The 27,188-nt window shown below is 40.7% G+C and overlaps 1 pseudogene; it reads right to left on the bottom strand.

The window, feature by feature from the left end:
• On the bottom strand, positions 1–26,885 carry LOC132858836 (NACHT, LRR and PYD domains-containing protein 3-like; annotated as a pseudogene).
• Positions 26,886–27,188: the final 303 nt, after the last annotated feature.

The raw sequence follows: 27,188 nt of genomic DNA, 5'->3' as shown, positions 1-27,188 counted from the left end.
TGTTACAAATAATCCCTCAGGTTTTTATGGGATTGAGGTCCAGGGAATTTTATCCAGTGATCAGAGGTCATTATAAACTCAGTGTAGAATTGTGTTTAGTCTGATTCACTGTACAAGATGAACACACACTTCTCACGTCTCTGAGTCTGTTTAATGTGTTAGAACTAAATGAGTGATGTGTTAATAAACATGTTCTCTATTCTCCATCATGGTAATGCAGGAACACTGGAGTCTTCATCACACACAGATATTCATTAGAACCTGAATATGAAAGAAAAACATGTGAATTAATCAGCACTAAGTGGACTGTGGTACTTCATGATCAACAGCATGTAATCATCTCTGCTCCAACAGAAACATTATCATCTCCTGTTTATAATGAATCATTCAACATTTCTTCATTCTTACTAATACTGTGATACTTCGAGATATGAGTGCTTTGACATCCGAATTTTTTGAGATACGAGCTGTGATTCGACCAAATTTTTGCCTTGAGATACGAGCACATTTTTGAGATACGAGCATCCGAGCTGCCGAAACAAAGATCCCAGACAACCACATGTGCTCTCAGCTTCCCCCGCCTCAGCTTCCTGCGTCTCACTCGGTTAAAGCTGCCTTTCCACTGCACACGACAAACGATGGTCGATAAACCAGAGGTCATTCATTTCCTATAGAGAGTCGCAAAGGGGCTGTGTGAGGTGCCGACCATCTGTGGATCTGTAATTTTCGGATCCGTTTTAAGCGCTGGATCCTTTAAAAAATTTGAACTTGTGCAACTACACCGCATCCGATATGCCGACTGAACAGATTTTTATTAAAACGACCGGCAGATGTTAGTGAGGAAAGAGGGACAAAAAAGGCAAAAACAAGTGAAGAGAAAAGCGATGAAGAAAATTAAGCAAAATGAATGTAAAGAAAACAGAAATTGTAGCAATTAAGTTCAGTTAAGTTACAAGAATTTCAGTTATGTTCGTTAATTTTAATGAAGTTTAGTTAAGTTCCATTTAAGTGTAAAGTAGCATTAAGAGTGTACAGTAGCGAGTAAGTAAAAGAAAGTGAAAGTGAAATTCCTCCTAACTCCTCCGCCTGTTTACTCCTCCCTCAACCTCCGTGCGCATCTTCCATAAAGTAAAACCAGTTTATTTTTTTAACATTCTCTTTTATTACTGTATGTTTTTATACAATATTTGTCATTTATAAATAAAGGTCCTGTACATTTTTCATTTTCAAAACACATAAACAAAACAACTGGAGTGGAATTTTGTGAGCTGGAACAGATTAATGGGATTTCAATTAATTTAAATGGGGAAAATTGTTTTGAGATACGAGCAATTTGAGATACAAGCAAGGTCACGGAACGAATTAAACTCGTATCTCATATCACTGTATCTGTGTTCTAACATTTAACTAGAACAAATGAGAACTTCCACATGTTCTAACAGGATAATGAGCAGATCTTTACCCATCACATCACTGCTCTTATCCAATCACAGGAGCTTTTTTAAATAGCAAACACTACTGTGTCATTTAGATCTTGTTCTACATTTATATTTAAGTGCAGACTTTAAGAACAAACTCAGGTGAATTTTACAGGAATGACAGAAGACACAATGTTCATTAACAATCACTCTCATGAACTCATTTGTGACTTTTTGTAGACTGTCTGAATCCCTGTTTTCTGCCTTCACATGAATTTTACATCAACACACTTTACTGAACACAAAACAGCATTAAAGAGAATTGTTAGAAAAATTCTGATTAAACAGAATATAGTGACATTTTCTAACCTGATAATCTTAAAGTTATTGAAGAGAAATGTAATGTGTATCAATGTGTAATGATAATGAGGTTAAACTTTTATTAAAAGGTCATTACTCACCACAGTGACTGTAGTTTGTAATGCTTATCATCCTTAAGATCAGAGAGCAGCTTCTTTCCTGAGTCTCCTACATTATTTAAGGACAGATCCAGCTCTCTCAGGTGTGAGGGGTTTGATCTCAGTGCTGAAGTCAGAGCAGCACAGCCTTCATCTGAGACACCACACTTATACAACCTGTATAGAGACACAATGACACACTCTTCACTGGTTGTACACAGGGACATTTCTAGTGTTTTATCACTTTGATCACATTCTCACAAGAATTTTATAGAAACCTGAAAACAGTTTTATTTATTTTTTAATTTTTTGTGAACTTATAGTAACATGAGCGCAGTCAATTGCGCCGATTACATTTGGGAAACCAGACATTGCTGCAAATTGCATTTTAATTTCGGTCTGTTCTCGCACAGTATAGGGGAACCTGACGTATCGACTACCCATATTAAGTATACCATTCAAAACGACAGATATTATGGCACTCAGGGACGGCTGTGATATACCAGACCTATAGGGTGAGATGATAGATTCCAATAGAATTATTTCATATACAAAAAGGTCTTAGAGACAAAGTTGAGGATTACTTATAGTTTTTTATATAAATAATTTACCTGTCTGCCAATTCCCACTGGAAACAGCCGGTTGCCAAGAACCCCAGAGTGGTGATGACTTGTATTTGGACTGGGATGGCATGGTTCCGGCGTGTTGCCCTCTCTAATACTGGACCCAATTCAGCACATAGATCTAAGAGCACAGCTATAGGGAATCTAAATCGGCTTATTAGCCAGTCATCATAATGGGCCAGGATATCATCATGGTCCCTGAAAACTCGTTCTCTCCTTATTCTGCCATTGGCGTAATCCTCCAACAGTGCCAGCAGTGCCACCATGAAGCATTACATACCCGGGTCACCGGAGCATTGATATGTTTCTAACAATTAGACTGATCGTTAACACCTTGACAAAATCACAGAATTAATTTGTGGGCGAAAATTTAAGACAAAAATGTTATAGTGAACACATGCTTCTTCATGACGGTTTTGTAATGAACACCGTATTAGTTAGGACCGATGATGAGTAGCGATTGTGCTTCATGACTGTATTTGCAGACGTTGACATTTTATGATATACGTACATTAAGGAAAATATTTCGTTTTTACATAAAAGGGTATTTCATGCTATTCTGTATCACATGTAGTCGCGCCGTCTCCTCCTGCGCTCCCGTTGTGGACAATGAGACTGTAAGGCAGCGCTGATTATTCATTCATTCATTCATCTTCTACCGCTTATCCGAACTACCCGGGTCACGGGGAGCCTGTGCCTATCCTCAGGCGTCATTGGGCATCAAGGCAGGATACACCCTGGACGGAGTAGCGCTGATTATTATTATTATTATTATTTTATTTTTAATACATTTTGAATTACATTTGTATTTTACTAGATGTATATAGCCTAAAACAATCGGCACAAATAACACTGTTGGATTTAATCTTCATGATAATGTGGATATAACGTATGAAATGGGGTGAAAATTAAATGTCATTAATTCTTATAATCGTTCTTCTCACATGTATTTTCTACAACCTAACTTCAGTTCACGACCTCACCATCTGTGTCACCAATTCCCTTTGTCTCCAGAATGTGCGTATGCACGTCTCAAAGTTTGCTTAAAGGTGCGCACATTTTCCCGTCAAGTTGTTTTTTTATAGATCACAACCTTTGCGCAAAAACTGGCGTACGCACGTTTCCAGCCCCGTTTTGTGCGTACGCACGCTTTATAAATGAGAACCCAGATCTGTAAAACAGGAAGTCCTCATTTATCTAAATCCACATTCACATACTACTCATTAACACAGTGATAAGTGTTATTCTGGTACATCTCCTCAGTCCTCAGATACAATGTGGGATTATTAATTATCATCTGACTGCAAGTCGTCATTTCTACAGAGAAAAGTGAAAAAAGGAGCACAGTGAGGGGGCGGGGCACAGTGATGGGCGGGGATCGGGGTGGGGTTAGGGGGTGTTGGGAAAAATCCCAAGAGGTACAGGAAGCAGGTACAATGCAGAGTATGTCTGATGCCAACCTGATTTAAAATATGTACTCACTTTTATGATTTAATCTATACATAATCACTTTTACTAATCACCTTTACGAATATTGATGAGACAAAACCTAATCTAGCCATGGGGGTCACAGTCCAGTGACTTCTGTGCTGGTCCCAAGCCCGGATAAATAGAGAGGGTTGCGTCAGGAAGGGCATTCGGCGTAAAACATTGCCAAATCTAACATGCGAATCGTCAGTACGAATTTCATACCAGATCGTTCGAGGCCCGGGTTAACAACAACCGCCATCGGTGCCGTTGACCTACAGAGCGCGGTGGAAATTGGGCTACTGTTGGTCGAAGAAGTAGAGGATGGAGGAGAGTGCACAGACAGAGAGAGAAGAGGAAAGGTAAGAGTGTAGGACTGAGAATAGGAACTCTGAATGTTGGTACTATGACAGGGAAAGGTAGAGAGCTGAATGATACGATGGAGAGAAGGAAGGTGGATATACTGTGTGTACAGGAGACCAAGTGGAAAGGTAGCAAGGCTCGTAGTATAGGAGCAGGATTCACGCTGTTTTATTATGGTGTGGATAGTAAGAGAAATGGGGTAGGTGTGGTCCTGAAGGAGGAGTTTGTAAGTAATGTTCTGGAGGTGAAGAGAGTGTCAGACAGGGTGATGAGTCTGAAGTTAGAGATTGAAGGGGTGATGTTGAATGTTGTTAGTGGTTATGCCCAACAGGTAGGTTGTGAGTTAGAGGAGAAAGAGAGATTCTGGTGTGAATTAGATGAGATGATGGAGAGTATTCCCACAGGTGAGAGAGCGGTGATAGGAGCGGATTGTAACAGACATGTTGGTGAGGGGAACACAGGTGATGAGGAGGTGATGGGCAAGTTTGGAGTTAAGGAAAGGAACCTTGAAGGACAGATGGTAGTGGACTTTGCTAAGAGGATGGACATGGCTGTGGTTAACACAGGTAAACTACATCCTTTGTAGAAGAGGCAATCTGAAAGAGATTAGTGACTGTAAAGTGGTAGTGGGAGAGAGTGTAGCCAGACAGCATAGTATGGTCTGTAAGAGGAAGAGGTCAAAGATGGAGAAGAAAACTAAGTGGTGGAAGCTGAAAAAGGAGGAATGTTGTGAGGAATTTAAACAGAAGTTGAGGCAGGCTCTGGGTGGTCAGGTAGTGCTGCCAGATGACTGGGAAACTACAGCAGAAGTGATCAGGGAGACAGGGAGAAAGGTGCTGGGTGTGTCATCTGGAAGGAGGAAAGGAGATAAGGAGACTTGGTGGTGGAATGAGGAAGTTCAGGATAGTATCCAAAGGAAGAGATTAGCCAAGAAGAAGTGGGATATGGACAGGACTGAAGAGAATAGACAGGAATACAAAGAGTTACAGCACAGAGTGAAGAGGGAGGTGTTTAACACTAGAATTACTAAGGCTGCGCAAATTTGCATAAAATCCCTGGACCTCACACCTCCTAGGACCCCTACAGCTCCATTGTTCTCCTGCTTTTGTTGTGCAAACACCCCATTACCTCTGAAGCCTGGCACATTTGCATTTGTTCACTCAGAGTAGCTCAGATCCAAGGCAGGCCAAACCTCTGTGTCTGACATGGAAACCTTCAGAAAGGCCTGCTGTATCTATACAAAATAGTCTGTTTTATTTATAAAAAATTGTGTGCTAAGGTTTGTCATTGCCATAATATATATGATATTTACATAACCCTTGTGCAGACCTGGGGTCTATTTGACTCATCTGGAAAGTTTAATGTGTCATAACTTGGGTTTCCTTCCACATATTTGCCTGAAATTTACCAGGATTGTTCCAAATTATGAATTTTGCAAGTAAAATTAATTTTGTCTATTTTCGTTGAACTATGTGTTCGTAAAATAAATACTTTCCTCCTCAAGTTGAAGGAGGAAGCTGCTCTTACGTTGAAATTTTTGGACCTCCACTGAGACAAGGCTGACTCTGTGAGAACCCTGAGACATCTACAGATCTACCGGCTCCAGTTGGACTCTGTGATACTTGTATATTTGTAACCACACCATCTAGTGTCACCCATATGAGGATGGGTTCCCCTTGAGTCTGGTTCCTCTCAAGGTTTCTTCCTTTACCAATCTAAGGGAGTTTTTCCTTGCCACTGTTGCCTGAGCCCTCAGACTTGCTCATTGGGGACAAATACACATACACACATACATACATACATACACACTGTGAACTGTATATATCTTGAATTTTTATTATATTAATTCTTTATACTTCTCCTTATGTTTATCTTTTGTTTTATGTTTATGTTCTGTAAAGCTGCTTTGTGACAATGTCCATTGTAAAAAGCGCTATACAAATAAACTTGAATTGAATTGAATTGAAGTCCTCCCGGGTCAATTTGACCCGGCCACATTTAGTGGGGCATTAGGTCACACTTTTGCCCTTTTCAGCGCAATGAACATACATACAGACACAAAAATGCACACATAAAATGTCCACTAACACATGCACCCAAATCACACACCACAAACACATGCGCACACGCACACATACATACACACACACATTCACAATATATGGAAACACAAGTCTGGTTTATTTTAAAGTGTTTCAAACTTTACAGCGTTTGCAGACCCAGTGTCCATCGTTCCTGCATTTGGCACAGGTGAATTTCTGACATGTTGCACAGGTAAACCTGCTGCGATTCCTGTTGCAGCTCTCTTGCACCTGGCACTGCGTTGTCTGTGCAGTCCCTGGCACAGCAGCTGCAGCAACTTCAGCAGCCAGCCTGTGCCAATATTTCCTGCTGCATGAATCGGCAACAAAGTTCCTTAGCTAGAAGACTCAGAAATAATCTTCTTTTGCCTGTCCACCCTGAACATGCCTTGTACAAAATGTAGGCATTCACCACTGCCAGGTCAAGCATATTGTAAAAAAACGCTACTGGCCACCTGCGTGTTGCTGCTCTTACGGAATACATCCGCGCCATTTGGTCCAACATGTCTACACCACACTGTAAAAGCAGAGAGAGAGAGAGAGAGAGAGAGTCATGAGTATATGTGCTTTTTTCTATAGGCCTGTATATGTATAGTACACATCAGAAAACATTGTAGCACTGGTGTACAATTATACACACATTCACTTACCTTCATGTGGTTATAGTCTGTTATCGTGTTGGGTTTCCTCTTTCTTTTTTTTTTTTTTTTTTTTTTTTTTTTTTTTTTTTTTTTATAATTATGCAAACAGACAATTACAATATTTACAGAAGAGAAATTAGATGCAAAATACAAATACTAAGACCAACGAAACAAAACGTGCGTGTGTGTGTGTGTTTGTGTAAAACTGTAAGTGTAACTGGGTGTGGGAGTGGAGATATATGAATGAAGGAGCATGTAGGGAAGTACAACAAATATAAACTGTATACGTATATATATATATATATATATATATATATATATATATATATATATATATATATTTATATATATATTTATATATATATATATATATAAAAATCAAAGAGGAATATATATATTAATTTAAATAATAATAATTATAATGACAATAATAATGATAAAGATAGTAATAGTATCACACAAAAAAAAAAATAAATAAAAAAAATAAAAACAGTGACAGTATCAACAGTAATAATAATAATAATAATTATAATGAAAAACCCAATTAATAAGAAATAGTAATATAGTATTAGCAGTAGTAGTAATAATAAACATATTTACAAATATACTCATTTCCTCCAGAGTGAAGGGGAGGTTAAAGGATCAGGAAGAGGACAAATAGAAATAATAATGCAAATAGCATTTAATAATGCAAAAAGACAAATAGCAATAATAATGCTGATACAGCCATTAATAGTAATGATAATAGTAGTACTTATAATAGCAACGATAATAATAATAATAATAATAATAATAATAATAATAATAATAATAATAATAATAATAATAATAACAACGGTAATATTGATACGGCTATTAATGATTAGGTATTATAAAGCTGCTTCTGATACCCCTCATGGCCATGGCATAGTATAGACCCCCGCCAGCGTCATACCGCCAGGTTTCCTCTTTCTGCCGTCACCGATCGTCACGTCTTGGTGCATGGAACTTAGAACACACACAGTCTTGTTTTTTTTAGGTGCATAAATTGTCAAGGAGACACTGCCACTTGTAAGCACTGAAGTGGAGAATACCTCTCGCTGTGCAGTGTCTTTTGCAAGGTGAGGAAGTTCACGGCAGACTTTATTCACCGTGCCCAGTAGCGTTTTTTTGCGCTACAGAAGTCTGTGCAACAGTTACAGTAAAGTAAAGAAATTGACCGACGTGACATTTCTGCCATCATCCAAAAATGGCTCCATCAGATTCATGGCCACGCTCTCTGCAAGCCTCTCTCCTTTCTGACGACTGGGGACCTTTCCCAAGTAAGGAGATGCATTGCAGACATATTTGGTCTCTAAATCCGTGGCCATCCAGAACTTGATCCCAAATTTGTCTGGCTTGGTTGCAGTATACTGTGTGAATGGACAACGGACCTTGGTAGGGAACAGCTGTTCATTTTTGGTCATGTGTTCTCCTGGAGTGAAACTCTCAGCACAGTTCTTGTTGAAGCGTGTCCAGATGTCAGAGGCCGCAGCAAATTTGTGTGTTAGAAGGTGTTGCATAATTGAAATAAATCTATCTCGTGGCATTGTCTCTTTGAAAGCAAATATGATTTGAATATGAAAACACGTGTGTGTGTGTGTGTATGTGCGTGTGTGTGTGTGTCTGTGTGTAGCATCATTTTGGTAGATAATATCAAAGACATATCAAAAGTGTGAAATATTTACAAATGTGTAGCTTTTTTTTTTTCTGGAGGCCTAATGAAATGCAATGCCCAATTTGTGTGTGTGTGCGTGCGTGCACGTGTGTGTGAAATGTTTACAAATGTATAGCTTTTGTACTGTCTGGAGGACAACTGAAATGCAATGCCCAATGCTTTGAACAGTGTTTGACTGTGTGTGTGTGTGTGTGTAGCATCATTTCCGTAGATCATATTTTGCCCTCTGCTAGGCAAAGGCATATCAAAAGTGTGAAATATTTACAAATTTGTGGCCTTTTTTTTTCTGGAGGCCTAATGAAATGCAATGCCCAATTTGTGTGTGTGTGTGTGCGCATGTGTGTGTGTGTGTGTGGTGTGTGAGTGTGTGATTTGGGTGCGTGATTTGGGTGCGTTCAACGAAAATAGACAAAATTAATTTTACTTGCAAAGTTCATAATTTGGAACAATCCTGGTAAATTTCAGGCAAATATGTGGAAGGAAACCCAAGTTATGACACAGTAAACTTTCCAGATGAGTCAAATAGACCCCAGTTCTGCACAAGGGTTATATAAATATCATATGTACTATGGCAATGCCAAACCTTAGCACACATTTTTTTATAAATAAAACAGACTATTTTGTATAGATAGGGCAGGCCTTTCTGAAGGTTTCCATGTCAGACACAGAGGTTTGGCCTGCCTTGGATCTGAGCTACTCTGAGTGAACAAATGCAAATGAGCCAGGCCTCACAGGTGATGGGTGTGTTTGCACAACAAAAGCAGGGCTGAAGAACTGTGAAAATCTCAACAGGGGGGAATCACACCTCGGGACCCGCACCAGAGAATAAAAAAGTCAGTAAATCTAGTGTTAAGGCTAAACAGAAGGCATATGATGAGTTGTACACTAGGTTAGACACTAGAGAAGGAGAGAAGGACTTGTACAGGTTAGCTAGGCAGAGGGATTAAGATGGGAAGGATGTGCAAGTTAGAATTATTAAGGATAGAGAGGGAAGGGTGCTCACACGTGAGGAGAGTGTACAGAGGGGATGGAAGGAATACTTTGAGAAGCTGATGAATGAGGAAAATTAGAGGGGAAAAAAGAGTAGAAGGGGTGAACTCTGTGGAACAGGAAGTAGATAAGATTAGAAAGGATGAAGTCAGGAAGGCTTTGAAGAGGATGAAAAGTGGAAAGGCAGTTGGTCCTGACGACATCCCGGTAGAGGTCTGGAAGTGTCTAGGAGAGGCAGCAGTGGAATTTTTAACTAGTTTGTTCAACAGGGTTTTAGAGAGTGAGAGGATGCCTGAGGAATGGAGAAGGAGTGTGTTAGGGCCGATCTTTAAGAATAAGGGTGACATGCAGAGTTGCAGTAATTGCAGGGGGATAAAGTTGATGAGCCATACAATGAAGCTGTGGGAAAGAGTAGTGGAAGCTAGGTTGAGGAAGGTGGTGGAAATTTGTGAGCAGCAGTATGGCTTCATGCCCAGAAAGAGCACAACAGATGCAATTTTTGCACTGAGAATGTTGATGGAGAAGTATGGGTATGGTCAGAGGGAGTTGCACTCTGTGTTTCTAGACTTGGAGAAAGTGTATTACATGGAGCCAAGAGAAGAGATGTAGTACTGTATGAGGAAGTCAGGAGTAGCAGAGAAGTATGTCAGAGTGGTGCAGGACATGTATAAGAGGAGCAGGACAGTGGTGAGGTGTGCTGTAGGTCAGACAAAGGAGTTCAAAGTGGAGGTGGGACTGCATCAACGATCGGCTCTGAGCCCCTTCCTGTTTGCTCTAGTGATGGACCAGTTGTCAGACGAGGTCAGACAGGAGTCTCCTTGGATGATGATGTTTGTAGATGACATTGTGATCTGTAGTAAGAGCAGGGAGCAGGTAGAGGAAAACCTGGAGAGGTGGAGGTTTGCGCTGGAGAGAAGAGGAATGAAAGTCAGTCATAGTAAGACTGAGTACATGTGTGTGAATGAAAGGGAGGGAAGTGGAACAGTAAGGTTGCAGGGTGAAGAGGTGAAGAAGGTACAGGAGTTTAAGTACTTGGAGTCAACAGTCCAGAGTAATGGAGAGAGTGGGAAAGAAGTAAAGAAGCGAGTGCAGGCAGGTTGGAGTGGGTGGAGAAAGGTGTCAGGAGTTCTGTGTGAAAGGAAAATGTCAGCAAGAATCAAGGGGAAGGTGTACAGGACAGTGGTGAGACCGGCCATGCTGTATGGTTTAGAGACAGTGTCACTGAAGAAGAGACAGGAGTCAGAGCTAGAGGTAGCTGAACTGATGTTGAGGTTCTCTTTGGGAGAGACAAGATTGGACAGGATTAGGAACGAGTACATCAGAGGGACAGCTCATGTTGGACATTTGGGAGACAAAGTTAGGGAGGCCAGATTAAGATGGTTTGGACATGTTCAGAGGAGGGAGAGTGAGTATATTGGCAGGAGAATGTTGGACATGGAGGAAGGGTGCAAGTGTTGAGGATGCAGAAGATAGGGATAGTTGGAGAGAGAGGATTCGCTGTAGCAAAAAGGGAAAAGCCGAAGGGAAAGGGAAAAGCTGAAAGTGGAAGAAGAAGATGATAAGACAAAACCTATTTAAAACATATAATAATTTTTGTAATATTGATGATAATGGCTAAAACACATTAAAAAAAGGTGCCTGATTATAGGTTGTAGACTAGTACAGTAAGTATAAACAATGAGCACACAGACAGACATGGTGGGGTATGAGAAAACACAGGTTTATTGAAGATGGTTTAATCAACATATATGTAAGAACAACCAGGAGATGGGGATCTCGCAACAGTTGGGGAAGTGAGATTGAGGGAGAGAGGGGAAGGAACCTCCTGTTGAACCCCGGGAAGAAGAATTAGAGGATGATGGGTCTGGACTGGGAGATGTAAAGGGGCCAGAGGATGAAAAAGTATAGGGAGATACAGGGTTGAATCGTAGGCCATCATATGCCCAGCAGGCATAGCGGTAATTCCATGAGCGAAGGGGGGTCTGGGTGCTGCGTGCAATGACAAGAGGGGAGAGGATTGGATCAGTTTGAGTAGTAGCATCACAGTAGAGCACCTGATGTGAGATGGTGACAGGAGAAATGGTGAAGTTGACGGTGTCAGTAGTGTAAAGATGATCCAAATAGTAGGATAACTCCACAGCCAGAGCAGATAATTGAGAATGCCTGTAATTGCGCAGACGGCCGTGAGGTGTCGCCAGAGTCGTCATCCCACTCAAGTAAGGATAAGGCCTGGGTGGCGAGGGCTGATGAGGCCTAGTGTTTGTGGAAGCCATGATGTCTGTTAGATAAGAAAATATAGAGACATTAAGCAAGGCTTGGACTAGTCTAGAGTGTGACTAGATCAAAAGAAAAGTATGATACATATCTATATAAGTTGCAAGCATTAAGATGTAGTAGTAATAGTAGTATGTAATAGAATCATTATAATTTAAATCAACTAAGACCTTATTATCTGCATGCATGTATAATCTAATCAAGTAAAAGAACAGGCACTGAACATTAGTAAAAATGATTTCTTACCTTATAGAACTGAGAGGAGAAAATGAAGAAAAATGATCCACAAGAAAACACAGGTGAAAAACATGGTCCACGTAGACTCACACACACACAAGTTTTGAGAGCGATGTGGGAACTTAGAGCCCGTCTCCAAGTCGGCACATATCAGGGTGAATTATACTGATATACTTTATAATACTTTTATACTATATAATTGTTACTTAAACTTAATTTACTGATAGCACTAACATTAATACGAATTAAAACAATGGGAAAGCTCCTCAGACCTGGATGAGAATGAGCAAACTTCTTTATTGTGGTCAATCAGCCAACAATTCTCTAAGAGAAATTGCCAATTTGAAAGTAACAAAAGAAATCCCAAAAAACCAAAAAAGAGCATCTTCATGAAGAGCATTGGCATGCAAAAACAAAAAAACCCTCAGGACGGTCCTGCAAAGTAACGGTTTTTTTTACACATACACATTTGGCCCCAAAAATTCTCCTCTATATATACGCTTCCAAGCGCCTCCTTATTGGTTCCTCTCCTCACAGACCCGTTTTCATATCACCTTATTTACTGGAATCATCTCATATGTTTTTGTAACGTCCTGTTCCTTACAATCCCCTTGTTTTTCCTTCACCTTTTGCCCATATGCCCATTTATGGATTTCCTCCCCTTAGTTCCCCGGGGCCCAGGTCCGGGAGCCCAGGCCTGTGACCCTGGGTCTTTTTCGTTCGACATAACAATTATGTCTAAACAACAATTTTTTGGTATTGAAAAGTGTGCTCAAAAAGAGCTTCACTCCCAGGTCAAAGTTACATTTGCCTCTCGGTTTTTCCATACCAGACGTCCTGAAGATTAATCCTTCATTCAATTACAATGGGTAAGTTTCTCCTTTGCTATTTTCTTCTATACATGATTTTTAATAATTATAAGTCACTCTATGAGTCTGATTTATGTCAAAAGTTATTATGTTAAAAGAAAGCTCTTATCTATTTGTCATCTTATATTGTCACTATTGCTAAAACTCTTGCTAAACTCTTGCTAAACTATTGCTGTTATACTGTTGTCATTATTGTTAAGCTATTGCTGCTATAATGTTACTTCTGTACAAAAAACAAAGGAGTTCTTTGATGAGTCCTCTAATCTGCTAACTGCTTGAATTTTGATATGATCTCATGTTATAATCTCATGCTATGATCTCAGCCTGTCCTTGCTCAGGCTGGGCTTGTTTACACTTATCTCAAGCTCCCGTTCCTCTATCTCCTCTAACTCCCCTTATCTCCCCTCAGATCCTTTGCGTCCGCCAGCTCATCCTGGTCGCCCCATCATGTCCTCACCTCACCATCCTCCTCCGTCTCCCTACCCAAGGCCAGTGCCCGCTGATGTCATGGAGAGCTATCGCCGCTTCCAGCTACTTCATATCACCCATGAGCTCATTACGTGTCTATTAGTTCTATTCTATGGCCCTGAGTCCCCTGTTTACACTCTTTCTTCTCCTGTCTGCTGAGTTACTATAATAAAGAGTCCCTCTTTTATTCACCCTCTGACTTCTGGTTAATAATATATAATATAATAATAATATAATATAATAATATAAATATATTCTCTTAAGGCTCCAGGATTTTTCACAACAGCGAAATGTGCAGGTTTTAGGAAGTAGCAGGCTTAAATGAACCAATTTTTTATATTTAAATATGCTTCAGGTGGGAAATAATGGGAAATTAAAACACAGGAACTCCATAAAAAGAAAGATAAAAAGGGAGGGGTAGGATAAAAATTGAAGATAATGGAAAATGGGGAGGAGTTATGCAAAATAGGTAGGAGGAGTAAAAACGTAAAAGTTGGAAATAATGGGAAATTGGCTAAGTTATGTAAATTAAGAAAAAGAAGGTGCATAATAGCACCTGAACATAAATAGGGGAAGCCTGACCGAGACTTTGCGCACTCGACTGCACCACGCTTGGATGTTGGATTATTTTGCTGATTTTGATGCTGAAAAGGAGACTTAGACAACTTTGCTGTTTTCTTGCTGCAATAAAATTGGGACTTCATTGATCTTACTCAAGCTTGAGATGCCTATTTTCTTTACTTTGATTCTTACTTAGCTAGTAGCAAAAACTTAATAAACAGTGGTAATTGTTGGACCTCCGGATCCACCCAGCATATGTGTCGCCTCAGAGGGCAGCTCTGAGTTCCGACAGGGGCTGGGGGGGTAGGGGTGGGGGTGTTAAAGTGAGGGGCAGGGCACACTGAGGGGGCAGGGAACAGTGATGGGCGTAGCTTATGATGGGCTTATGATGGGCAGGGCTTGTGACTAAAGGGTGCAGGATATTTTCACTTCAGCTAACATCACAATCAGTCTTCATGTTTTAAATCATGATGTAAATATTAATGTATGATGAAGACGAAGCCTATTTTCAGACATATCTACTGTAATCTACATCATCAGACACTGATTTATCAGGAACATTTTACTGGGGCTCGAGTGTCGACCCTGACTGTAGACAGTGTGTATTATTGTGGACTGAGTAACACAAACTTTAGAGGCCAGGACAACACATCAGAACTTGAACTAGAACTTGGACTTTTTCTGGACTTTCATACACAACACTGATACATCAGCCAGATTTTATTTTACACATAACATATTTCATATATTGCAGTATTTAACACATCTGAACTTTATTAAAACAGTCACATTGTTCTGCCACTGATCCATATTCACATTTATTTTTCCACTCCAATAAACTGATTCTTACATTTCTATTTGTTACATCTATTCTATTTTTATTCTATTTTCTTTTTTATTATTCTATTTTATTTTATGTTTAAATCACAGACAGTTTAAAAACATTTCACTACATGTCGTACTGTGTATGGTTGTGTATGTGAGAAATAAAATATTAATGTAAATGTTTTCTGTAACTTTTCTCTGCTTCACATCTCAACAAAATCTCTGTTTTAATCCAAGTTCACATAACAGATCTTGAGAAGATCAGGCTGTCAGTAATCAGACCTAAAACAGGGTCAGACTCTAATTAGTTTTTGGAGAAGTTGTTAGTTCATTGGTGTATTTTTTAAACCCAGACTGTGAACGTGTAAATGGTTTATTCAGTATTGACAAGAACAACTGTGACTGTGTTTTATTTATACACAATGTGTTTATCTATTATTATGACCTGGATGAAGATTAGACCATGATTTATTATTAATGTTTTACTATATGATCTTACCTCAGTTTCTCCAGTTTACAGTGAGGATTCTCCAGTACAGCAGAGAGACTCTTCACTCCTGAGCCTCCTAGTTTATTATAGGACAGATGCAGTTCTCTCAGGTGTCTCAGGTTTGATCTCAGAGCTGAAGTCAGAGCAGCACAGCCTTCATCTGAGACACCACAATTACACAACCTGTAGAGAGACAATGACACACTCTTCATCAACAGATTTTAAAACTCTTTATTACAATTACTAAAACTTGTCAGATATTTTCAATAAATCATTTTTACAGAAACTACAAATAAAGATTACTAGTGAGAATGTTTCCTCACATCAAATAGACTATAACACAATAAATGTTCATCTATTACACTGCAGAAAGGCATGAAACAGTTTAACTCGGTAAACAATATGGACATCCATGGATTTACATTTATATCAGTTTACTTTTGTAACAGAGATGTTTTTAAATTGTTTTAATATTTCCAACATCAAACTTACCTCTGATTTAATTAAAACATCATCATCATCATCATCATCAGCTGATAAACAGGTTTGTGAACTTCAGAATATATAATCAGTACAAATCTGTTCTTAACTTGTTTAAAAGTGTTTCTATTACTAAAGTATACAACACACCAGACAAGACACAACCTTGTCTAACACCTCTATAAACTTTATAAGGAACCACGTGAGTCACCATTAACTTTCAGTATACTTTCAACATACCAGCACTGCTCGACTGGTTCCACCATCTCTCAGGGTAAGAGGCAAGCATACTACAAGACTCTTCTCTGTACTGGCACCAAGGTGGTGGAATGAACTTCCCCTAGAGGTCCGGACAGCTGAGTCACAGGCTATTTTCAAGCGGCGGTTGAAGACCTACTTCTTCAGGAAACACTTCAACTAGCACTTCTTTCCTTATATTTTGCATTTTAAAAAAAAAAAAAAAAAAAAAAAAACCCTTTGACACTTTTTCATTGTAACTTTGAACAAATGTTTTAAACTCATGGTATCTTAAGTATGTAACTTAGTGAGCCAGCATTAATGTATCCAATGTTGTTCTAAGACTTCACTCAGTCTATTGGCCAAAACCTTGGAGAGTAATTTATAATCTCTGAATAACAAACTCAGCAGTCTCCAGTTTTTAATATCATTTAGGTCAGGTGTCTCACTATTAGAGAATGTGTCTTACTGAGGAGCAGGTCATGTGACTCTCAGAGAGATGATCTTACCTCAGTGTCTCCAGTTTACAGTGAGGATTCTCCAGTACAGCAGAGAGACTCTTCACTCCTGAGTCTCCTAGTTTATTATCAGACAGATTCAGGTATCTCAGGTGTGAGGGGTTTGATCTCAGAGCTGAAGTCAGGGCAGCACAGCCTTCATCTAAGACACCACATGTATACAAGCTGTAGAGAGACACAATGACACACTCTTTTCAGTACAAGACAATAATAAAGGAAATAAAATACAACATAATGAACTCACACTAGTGCAAATGATCAAACACGTCCTCAAATCTTTCACTGAACCTTCTCATTTTTATAAATACTGAAAGTACAAACACCAGTTAGACAATATGGTTAAAGTGACACTGCAGTCGACATCTACATGTTGAGGTCATTAAAATGGGTAAAGTTAGTGTTTAACTACAGCTAACTAACTAGTATCTAGTGTAGGGTTTCCCCAGTCTTGTATAATATGGGATTGTGTTGTATTGAAAACGTGTGTCTTGTATTGACTATCAGAGAGATGATCTTACATCAGTGTTTCCAGTTTACAGTGAGAATTCTCCAGTACAGCAGAGAGAATCTTCACTCCTGAGTCTCCTAGATTATTCCAGGACAGATCCAGGAGTCTCAGGTGTGAGGGGTTTGATCTCAGAGCTGAAGTCAGAGCAGCACAGCCTTCATCTGAGACACCACAATTATACAACCTGTAGAGAGACACACTCTTCATCAATAGATTTTTATTATATAAAGTATAATTAACACTAAACAAAACATTTCTGTCCTCCTAAACCAAGTGCAGTTCTGTTCTTCAGCTCTCAGATGAGTCCAATCTCCACTCTGACACTGTTCTCCAGTGTAAACACAAACTGAAACACATTTCATCTTATTATATCCTCTGATTACAGTGTAGGAGTTTCAGGGGTAAAGACACAATGTGGTGTCTGTTTCAGAGAAGATAAACTCTTTATTAAACTAGTCTGTTACACGACTACACACCACACAGAAATGTTACTGAGCAACGTCACTCAATGAAGCTTCTTAAAGTAGCAGCTCCTAGTGAGTGACAACTGGGGTTTATTAATAATTCTACCATTATAACAGAGTTTATGTAGGTGGGCCAGGACTCCAAATGGGTGGGACCAGGACCCTGGAGCTTCACCTGTGATATTATTTTATTATATTATTTACAATTATTGATATTAAAGTTTTTCTTGAGCTGCAAAAGTTTTGCTGGCGTTAAAAATAATGACTCAGGATTTTTAGAATTTTTCTATTTACTCATTTATTTATATCTTTACTCTATAAGTGATTCTGAAGAGAAATCATTATAACTTAATGACTAATCTATTTGTTCTGAATGTTAGTGTTAGTAGTGTTACAGAACATTTCAGGTGAAAAACAACACCATATATAACTGCTGCTTTTAGTGAGTTATTGTGAGTCTCAGAGAGATGATCTTACCTCAGTGTCTCCACTTTACAGTGAGGATTCTCCAGTCCAGCAGAGAGAATCTTCACTCCTGAGTCTCCTAGATTATTATGATGACAGATGCAGTGTTTTCACAGTCAGATGAAGCTCTCTCTGATTGGAGGTTTCTGATCTGAGCGCTGAGACCAGAGATGACCAACTTTTTAATCCAAGTGAATCACAGCTGATACTAAAGGAAATAAAATAAAACATAATGAACTCACACTAGTGTAAATGATCAAACACATCCTCAAAGCTTTCACTGAACCTTCTCATTTTTATAAATACTGAAAGTACAAACACCAGTTAGACAATATGGTTAAAGTGACACTGCAGTCGACATCTACATGTTGAGGTCATTAAAATGGGTAAAGTTAGTGTTTAACTACAGCTAACTAACTAGTATCTAGAGTAGAGTTTCCCCTGTCCTGTATAATATGGGATTGTCTTGTATTGAAAAAGTCAAAGATCTCACATTAAACATTACAGAATGTAACACTGACATTCAAACAATAATTCAACATCATAGAAGAGGAAAATGACCAAATGACCAAAGGTGTATGTTGTATGTAATGAAAACTAGTGAACTAGTGATTTAATTTATCTATTTACATTAACTCCACTCTGTATCACCTTCAGGTTAGAACATCCCAAAGTCCATATTAGAGTGTGTTCAGTTTCTCTCTAACACTGTAACAGTAGAACAGTTATATTCAGATTTACTTACATTGCTTTACTGGATGCTGTAATCACAGGCATCATCTTCAGAACAACATCTTCTGTTATCTTATCTGTACTGAAATATTTACTCAGGTCAAACTCATCCAGCTCCTGTGCTGATGTCAGTAACACAAACACCAGAGCAGACCACTGTGAAGAAGAAAGTTCACTTTGTTTTCCAGATATCAGCTAGTGTTGGATTTCCTCCACTAGAGAATTATCACCCAGTTCATTCAGACAGTGGAAAAGATTGATGGATTTCTCTGTAGGAAGATATTCACGGATCCTCCTTTTGATGTACTTAACTGTTTCCTGTATGCTTTGGGAGCTACTTCCTGTCTGTGTTAGTAAAACATGTAAGAGTTTCTGATTGGAGTCCAGTGAGAGACCCAGAAGAAAGCGCAGGAAAAGATCCAGATGTCCAGTCTGACTTTTTAAAGCCTGAAGTACAGCACTCTTGTGTACATCTGAGATTGTATTTTCTTTTATCCAACATTTAGAATTTTGATTCTGTATCAGAACATTTATCTTCTCATTCATGAAGGTCTGGTGCACATACAGAGCTGCGAGATGCTCCTGAATGCTCTGATGAACAAAGCAGTACACTTTACTCTGGTGAAGCCCAAACTCCTCTCTGAAGATCTGAGTACACACACCTGAGTACACTGCTGCTTCTCTCACATCAATACCACACTCTCTCAGGTCTTCCTCATAGAAGATCAGGTTCCCTTTCTTCAGCTGCTGAAAAGCCAGTTGTCCCAGTTTAAGAAGCATTTCTTCATAACTCTCCTGCATCTTTGATTATTTTTCTCTTATGATGTTTGTCTGAATGATGAGGAAGTGTGTGTACATTTGAGTCAGAGTCTTGGGGATCTCTCCACTCTCTGCTTCACCCAACATTCTCTCTAGAACAGTGGCTGAAATCCAGCAGAAGCCTGGGATGTGACACATGATGTAGAGGCTTCTTAATGAATTCAGGTGTGTGATGATATTATTGGCCAGGCTCTGATCACTGATCCTCTTCCTGAAGTACTCCTCCTTCTGTTGGTCATTGAACCCTCATATCTCTGTGACTCGATCCACACACTCAGAGGGGATTTGATCAGCTGCTGCAGGTCTGGAGGTGATCCAGATGAGAGCAGAGGGAAGCAGATTCCCTTTGATCAGGTTTATCAGCAGCACAGGCACTGATGCTGATTCAGTTATATCACACACTCTCACTGTGTTCTGGAAATCTACAGGAAAACGACACTCATCCAATCCGTCAAAAATGAACAGAACCTTTTCCAAACTGGACATTTCTGTTTCTTTTGTTTCCTTAAAAAAGACATGAAGGAGCTCCATCAGGCTCAGTTTCTGGTCCTTCATCAAGTTCTGCACTCTGAAAGGAAGTGGAAATATGAGGTGGACGTCCTGATTTACTTTCCCTTCAGCCCAGTCCAGAATGAACTTCTGCACAGAGACTGTTTTTCCGATGCCAGTGACTCCCTTTGTCAGCACAGTTCTGATGGGTTTGTCTTGTTCACATAAAAGCTTAAAGATGTCATTGCATTTGATTGGTGTTTCCTCTGTTGTTCTTCTCCTGGATGCTGCCTCGATCTGTCTCACCTCATGTTCATTATTGACTTCTCCACTGTTCCCCTCTGTGATGTAGAGCTCTGTGTAGATCTCATTCAGGAGTGTTTGAGTTCCCAGGTTTATTATCACTCCATTCAAACACTGAAACTTCTTCATCAGATTTAATTTCAACTTTTTCTGGAATTCTTTTACAGCAGGAGATTCTGGGTCGTGCCTGTGATATGAAGAAGCAGGAAGATGAGTTGAGACAAAGACTTCAATGATTAGACTTTAAGATCACTATTTTCTGACTGGTCACCACAGATAGATCTTTTTGATGCTCTCACTATGTGTTTTCCTTCATCTACTGTATATTTTCTATAATCTAATCACTATGTAGTTAATAACAGCAGAGAGGTTTATAATATCAGTGTGTCAGTGTTACAGTCATGTTGGTTTTGATCTTACCCTGTATCTGTGATCTTCTTTTCTGTTCTGTTTCCTGTCTTCTGTAGATCACTGTGAATGAAAATTGTAGCTGATCATTTCATCAGTTCACACTACAGTAGTGGTAGTTTTCTCTGTACTTAATACCACATGACTATGGAACATTATGGAACTGCAGAAAAATCTCTGTTCCCATTTTAACTGTAGTTATTCTAGGGTTTTTCTGTGTGTCTGTTAGGGATGTGACTGAATCCATAACTCTGAATGAACAGGTAATGTGTTCTAAACAGATACAAATACTGATACAGTTCATAAGAAATCATGTCAGAAAGGTTCACATGTATAAAATCCCTAACTATAACCAGTATAACACCACAGCTTGGATGTGACACCAGTCCATCACACATACTGTAGGGGCAATTAATCTTCAATAGTCCACCTACTGGTATGTGTTTGGGAGGTGGGAGGAAACTAGAGAACCTGAAGGAAACCTACATGCAGAAGGAGAGAACATGTGAAACTCCACACAGAAAGACACTGGGGACCCTGGAACTGTGAGGCAGCAACTTGTGTTTCATCAAAACATGATTTATTCAATAATAAAAACACATTTGTAGCCTAGTGGTCTAGGTCCTGGACTATTGATCAGAAAGTTGTGAGTTTGAATCCCAGGTCTGCCACTGCAGGGCTACTGAGCAAGGCAGGGAGCTGTATAAAATGAGATCTAAATGTTAGACACTCTGGATACAGGCATAAATATACTGTAAACATTTCTGTCAATCTGCAGATACTTTCATGATCTTTCTGTATAACTTAATTCAGTGCTTTGCTCTGTCTCAGAATTAAGTCTCAGTTTAAAGGATTAAGTCTGTGCTTTAATGCCCAGTACATGATTTAAGAAAAAAACAGTCAATGTCTGTGTCCATATATTGGTATATGTAATCACCATAAACACAACACTCAATCACCAACCAATAGTGGTGATCTATTTCCCTAGAGTATAAAACAAAAACATATCCTTAATTTATCCTTGATATAAATTTTAAAATCAGTGTTGAATATTTACACTACATTTACAGCCAGATTTACAACCATACTTAAATTAACACTACATGCATTTCTGTGTGTAACTGAAAGTATTGTATTATCACTAAAACTTTATAATATAATATATCATAACTATCAAAACTGCAGCTAATGACTGTGTAAATAAAACTGAATTACAGTAATCACACAATGGCTCTGTAAATTTCCTGATTGAATTCTGGTGTAACTCTAGAAGATTCTTATGGCTGGGTATAATGGCACTGAATAAATGATGCTAAGTGGTGGTCTAGTCTGCAATGACCAAACATACAGTGGACCAAAAAAAGTATTTGGACATTTAAGGTATACTTACAAACATGAATTTCACTGCATTAAAACACAGCACATCAAACTAAGTGTCATTTATTTTAAAAGGTACCACTAGCTCGCATTTCAAGAAAAAAATGAATAGTTTCCCAAAAAATAGACTACAATATTAAGAATTTAATTACTGAATTTAGACACAGGCTTCATTATAGGTCATAATCAGTGTTTTAGTATTTAGTTTGTCGTCCTGTTTATCTAGTTAAATTTCCCTTTAATTGTGACTTTAGCAGTGAGATTAACATTGAGGAGACGTTACTTGTGTAGAAGTGATGAATTTCCATCTTTAAACTTCAGAGGAACCGCCATAGACCCATCACTCTTCATGGAGATACAGCTGAGTGTTGGTGATTCTGATCTCTTTCTCTGGAGTTTACTGTACAACATTATACACAGTCCTTTAGTCATTTATGTACACACTTTATTTTACTTAAATTACACAATACATTTTTACTGTGAATTAGTGACTGTTAGATGTGTATAGTTCAGTGTTGTAATGTAACGGAGTACAAATACTTCGTTACTGTACTTAAGTAGAAATTTCACGTATCTGTACTGTACTTTGCTATTTAAATTTATGTCAACTTTCACTTTTACTCCACTATATTTCCTAGATAAAATGTATACTTTTACTCCGCTATATTTCCACTAAGCATATTCGTTACTCTCTCATTCTCTCACTCATATTCTACCGCTTATCCGAACTACCTTGGGTCACGGGGAGCCTGTGCCTCTCTCAGGCGTCATCGGGCATCAAGGCAGGATACACCCTGGATGGAGTGCCAACCCATCGCAGGGCACACACACTCTCATTCACTCACGCAATCATACACTAAGGACAATTTTCCAGAGATGCCAATCAACCTACCATGCATGTCTTTGGACCGGGGGAGGAAACCGGAGTACCCGGAGGAAACCCCCGAGGCACGGGGAAAACATGCAAGCTCCACACACACAAGGTGGAGGCGGGAATCGAACCCCCAACCCTGGAGGTGTGAGGCGAACGTGCTAACCACTAAGCCACCGTGCCCCCCTATATTCAGAATAAATGTGTGTGACTGCAATAAGGGAGGTTTGGCGAATCACTGCTCCTAGATTGCATTACGCTCCGCACGCTCTACGGAGATGGACAGGGACGCGCAGCGTGCATGCGCAGTCAGAGCTGGAGGCGTTTATCTATAACGTTAATCGCCGGAAAGCCGCAAAGACGGCAACCAAAAGCAGTGAAATGACACTATTCTTATTACCAGTGTTGTAGCACAAACAAAATATTAATGCAAACAATCCAATTAATACTAAATAAAAATAACATTTATTGATTTGGTCTTTGTGAATATTAGTTTATTAATGACTGCATTCATTGGACACACTGTTTGTAGAGAATGCACACATACATGAACTGATCTGATTCAAGACTGGAATCATTACATCATGCATAAAATTTTGGTGTCCACTTTTGCTATTTTAAATAATACCATAACTGGCTTTGGCTTACTATATAGTCATATAATATATAATATACAACTCTTCTTGTTTTAAATTCTCACTGAGGGCTAAAACCCTCTAAAGATGACACCCTAGAACCGCCCCTGCTCTTATGCCTACCGAAAATCACTAGAATTTTACTTTTTACTTTTACTTCAAATACTTAAGTATATTAAATATCAGAAAATTACTTTTGATACTGAAGTACAGTATATATCAGATACTTTAAGACTTTTACTTGTGTAATATTCTAAAAGGTAACTTTCACTTCTACCAAAGTCTTTTTCTAGTATGATACTTACTCAAGTATTGCTTTCTAGTACTTTATACAACACTGGTATAGTTATATACTGTAATAGTAAAACATTTGGTTAAATCATTTCATATTTACTAATAATAATTTAGATGTGAATATTTAATGACCCCCTCCTCGAACCGCCACCTTATTGTGGTGGAGGGGTTTGCGTGCCTGAATGATCCTAGGAGCTATGTTGTCTGGGGCTTTCTGCCCCTGGTAGGGTCTCCCAAGGCAAACAGGTCCTGGGTGACGGGCCAGACAAAGAGCGGTTCAAATACCCCTTATGAGGAATTTAATAGCAAGGTCCGTGACGTCGCCCGGTATGGCGCAACCAGGGCCCCACCCTGGAGCCAGGCCCGGGGTTGGGGCTCGCATGCGACCGCCTGGTGGCCGGGTCTTACCCCATGGGGCCCGGCCGGGCTCAGCTCGAAGGAGCGACGTGGGGCTGATCTCCTGTGGGCCCACCACCTGCAGGAGGAACCGTAAGGGGCTGGTGCAATGTGGATTGGGTGGCAGTCGAAGGCGGGGGCCTCGGCGACCCAATCCCTGGACACGGAATCTGGCTCTAGGGACATGGAATGTCACCTCGCTGGTGGGTAAGGAGCCTGAGCTGGTGCGGGAGGTTGAGAGATACCGACTAGAGATAGTTGGGCTTGCCTCCACGCACAGCTTGGGCTCTGGAACCCAACTCCTTGAGAGAGGCTGGACTCTCTACTACTCTGGAGTTGCCCGCGGTGAGAGGCGGCAGGCTGGTGTGGGCTTGCTCATAGCCCCCCAGCTCAGCAACCATGTGTTGGAGTTCATCCTGGTGAACGAGAGGGTGGTTTCCCTGCACCTTCGGGTCGGGGATAGGTCTCTCACTGCTATTTGTGCTTACGGGCCAAATGGCAGTATAGAGTACCCGACCTTCTTGGCGTCTCTGGAAGGGGTGCTAGAAAGTGCTCCTACCGGGGACTCTATCGTTCTAGTGGGGGACTTCAACGCTCACGTGGGCAGCAACAGTGACACCTGGAGGGGCGTAATTGGGAGGAACGCCCCCCCGACCTGAACCCGAGTGGTGTTCTGTTATTGGACTTCTGTGCTAGTCACAGTTTGTCCATAACAAACACCATGTTCAAGCATAAGGGTGTCCATCAGTACACATGGCACCAGGACACCCTAGGTCGGAGGTCGATGATCGACTTTGTGGTTGTTTCATCTGACCTCCAGCCGTATGTCTTGGACACTCGGGTAAAGAGAGGGGCGGAGCTGTCAACTGATCACCACCTGGTGGTGAGTTGGATCCGATGGCCGGGGAGGAAGTTGGACAGACTTGGCAGACCCAAACGTACTGTGAGGGTCTGCTGGGAACGTTTGACAGAGCCTCCGGTCAGAGAGATCTTCAACTCCCAACTCCGGCAGAGCTTCAACCAGATCCCGAGGGAGGTTGGAGACATTGAGTCTGAGTGGACCATGTTCTCCACCTCCATTGTCGATGCGGCCGCTCGGAGCTGTGGCCGTAAGGTCTCCGGTGCCTGTCATGGCGGCAATCCCCGAACCCGGTGGTGGACCCCGGAAGTAAGGGATGCCGTCAAGCTGAAGAAGGAGTCCTATCGAGCCTGGTTGGCTCGGGGGACTCCGGAGGCAGCTGATAGGTACTGGAGGGCCAAGCGAGCTTCAGCCCAGGTGGTTGCGAGGCAAAAACTCTGGGCTGGGAGGAGTTCGGTGAGGCCATGGAGAAGGTTGGCCTCTAAGAAATTCTGGCAAACTGTCTGGCGCCTCAGGAGGGGGAAGCAGTGCCCTGCGCAACTTTCGAGGTTCTCCTCAACCCCACCAACGTCTTCCATTGAGGAAGCAGAGGCCGAGGGCTCAGTTGTGGACTCGTCGAACGCCCAAGCTGAGGTCCTGAGGTAGTTGAGAAGCTCCTCAGTGGCAAGGCACCGGGGGTGGATGAGATCCACCCTGAGTACCTCAAGTCTCTGGATGTTGTGGGGATCTCTTGGTTGACACGCCTCTGCAACGTCGCGTGGCGGCTGGGGACAGTGCCTCTGGACTGGCAGACGGGGGTGGTGGTCCCTCTGTTTAAGAAGGGGGACTGGAGGGTATGTTTCAACTACAGGGGGATCACACTCCTCAGCCTCCCCGGAAGAGTCTATGCCAGGTACTGGAGAGGAGAATTCGGCCGATAGTCGAACCTCGGATTCAGGAGGAACAATGCGGGTTTCGTCCCGGTCATGGAACACTGGACCATCTCTATACCCTCGCCAGGTTGCTGGAGGGTTCATGGGAGTTTGCCCAACCAGTCCACATGTGCTTTGTGGATCTGGAGAAGGCATTCGACTGTGTCCCTCGTGGTGACCTGTGGGGGGTGCTCTGGGAGTATGGGGTCCAGGGCCCTCTGCTAAGGGCTGTCAGGTCCCTATATGATCGGAGCAGGAGTTTGGTTCGCATTGCTGGCAGTAAGTCAGACTTGTTCCCGGTGCATGTTGGACTCCGGCAGGGCTGCCCGTTGTCACCGGTCCTGTTCGTAATCTATATGGACAGGATTTCTAGGCGCAGTCAGGGGCCGGAGGGAGTCTCTGCTTTTTGCAGATGATGTTGTCCTGTTGGCTTCATCAAATCAGGACCTTCAGCGTGCACTGGGACGGTTTGAAAATTGATGGATGGACATATTTAATGACTAGAACACAAGGATGTTGTAGATTACCAGATGTTTCAAGGTGTAGAAACATTATCTGTGTCCAGATCAGGAGTCTCCATCTTTAAATATTAGTAAAGTTTACACAAACACACAGCTGAGTCCTGAAGAGTCTGATCTCTTCTGATGGAATGGATCACACTCCTAGAGACACACAAACAAATGTGCAATTAAATTATTACATGATTTTTTATATCTTTATCCTTAAAAATGCTTATCCTTAATTAAAAGAAATTCTTTGTTTATGTAGCACAGTGAGTGGTTGGTTATTGCACTAGAAATGTCGCAGAGTTAAAATGGTTGAACTCAATGTGCACCTTGTATTATCCAGTGAATAAGTGTTGTAAACAGGAGTTGATGATAACATTAATTCTGTTGTATAACCAGTGGATCATGTGAACACGTTCATGTGAAGTCTCACATGAGGTAAAGAGTGAGACTCC

This window comes from Tachysurus vachellii, chromosome 16 (genome assembly GCF_030014155.1).
Source record: "Tachysurus vachellii isolate PV-2020 chromosome 16, HZAU_Pvac_v1, whole genome shotgun sequence".
NCBI lineage: Eukaryota > Metazoa > Chordata > Actinopteri > Siluriformes > Bagridae > Tachysurus > Tachysurus vachellii.
Note: the sequence above shows the minus strand (reverse complement) of the source record. Positions and strands in the feature narration are given on the sequence as shown.